Source organism: Atta cephalotes (assembly GCF_000143395.1).
Source record: "Atta cephalotes unplaced genomic scaffold scaffold00017, whole genome shotgun sequence".
NCBI lineage: Eukaryota > Metazoa > Arthropoda > Insecta > Hymenoptera > Formicidae > Atta > Atta cephalotes.
This window is the reverse complement of record NW_012130081.1, coordinates 323,836-325,739: the sequence shown is the minus strand read 5'-3', so window position 1 is coordinate 325,739 and position 1,904 is coordinate 323,836.

Sequence of the window (1,904 nt, the reverse complement as noted above, 5' to 3'; positions counted from 1 at the left end):
TTTTTTAAAGTATCTACAAATTATATTAATATTTTCTGAACTGTTAAAATATATTTAGAAATCATTTATAATTTTTGAATATTTGTTAAAGTGATGAAAATTACACAAATGTCATGTCAATTACACGTGTATAAAGAATAGAAAAATCATATAGTTGAGACAGCACTTGAAATTTTTATTATTATATGATTCAATTGTGAATATTAGTCGATTATTTTATTCGAATGCAAATCTGTATTCAAGTTGTGAATATTTCATAATGAAAAAAAATAATATATTGACACATATTAAATTTTTTTAATAAAAAAATAGCACAAATTATGACATTGTTACACACGTAAAAACAATTAAGAATTATATTTTTCTTATAAAATGAAAGTGATATAATACACGCGTGAGATAGTTTATTATTGAAAAAACATTTATACTTTACATAATCTACATTACAATTTTATTGCATAAAGCAATTATAAATACAGATGAAAAATATATATTAAAATGTATCATTTAATACGATCAATTATAGTTGTAATTTGAGATTAGAATGTAATGGTATTCTTGCATTAAATAATATATAAAATTATCGTTATACCGAGCAAATAAATCATATACCTTGTACAATAAATTGCCTTGCGGTTACGCTGCAATGACGCTGGGAGACGCAATTGGCGTCACGTGACCGCCAATTTCCTCTTACGTTTCATTTTTAACAGCAATGTGATATCTATAGTTCGATATGAATATCTTTCGCGGGTATCTGTTTACGGGGTGCAGTGTAATGGAAGCCGTTCGACCCGCGCCTATCGCCATAAATTGCATACTTAGTCGCACAACTTAATTCTCCATTTACTTTAGTGTAATGGCGATGATAGCGAACGGAAGCGATAAGCTCATCATTACTTTGTTACGCAAACGAGTTGCACGACAAGTAATTAATCATTCAATGTCGTTATGTTTTCTCAATAAAAAAAAACATACTTTTCTTGTGTAAATACTTTCATCTCTTGCATTTTATAAGAAGACCACTACAATTCTTAAATTTTAATGTAAGACATACGTAATTGCATGATTTATGTTAACTTTTGTCTATAGTTATAACTATAACGTTCATGTCTTTTTATTTTATTTTATGAGCTTTATTTTATGAGCTTGAAACATATATCGCAATATATTATAAAACTCTCATGACTTATATTTTACAAAAAAGTCTTAATTTTTATTTTAAAATAAATATAATTAGATAATATATTGACTTTTTTTTTTCTTAATTATGATTATATTTATGTTTTTTTTATTTTAGTTTCATTTTGCAGTTTTGAAATATGTACAGCTCGTTCATAGCATTGTATTTCTTAAAAAGAAAGAAAGTATAATTTTTATTCTTTATTTTAAGTTATATATAATTACGCAATATCAATTCTATATTTGCTATTATATTTATATGATTTTATTTTAGGATTTAAAATATATGTATCGATATATTTTCGCCGCTATACTTTGTGAAATTATAGTCAATAAACGACTTGTTATGTACACACTTGGCGATACTAACTACGCCATCTTGTGTTGTATCATATAGATTGTAACCGCATTTACGCAATGTGGCGGCCTCTGCAAGGATCAAGTGGAAACATTTGTTCTTTTACTTTCAGGAAAAGTATTGACCAATTTTAAAATTAACAACTTTATTTAGTTTAATTTTAATTTATAGAATTTTTTCAAATATAAATCAAATATTTTTTATATATTATTATTTACTACTGTATAACACAATTTATAAAATAATATATTAGATTAGATGATTATCACATATACAATTAAAATAGTTTTTCTGATTTTATTTTAACAAATATTTTTATATATCAGATTTTATTACGTTAAATCTGATATATAAAACATTTCTG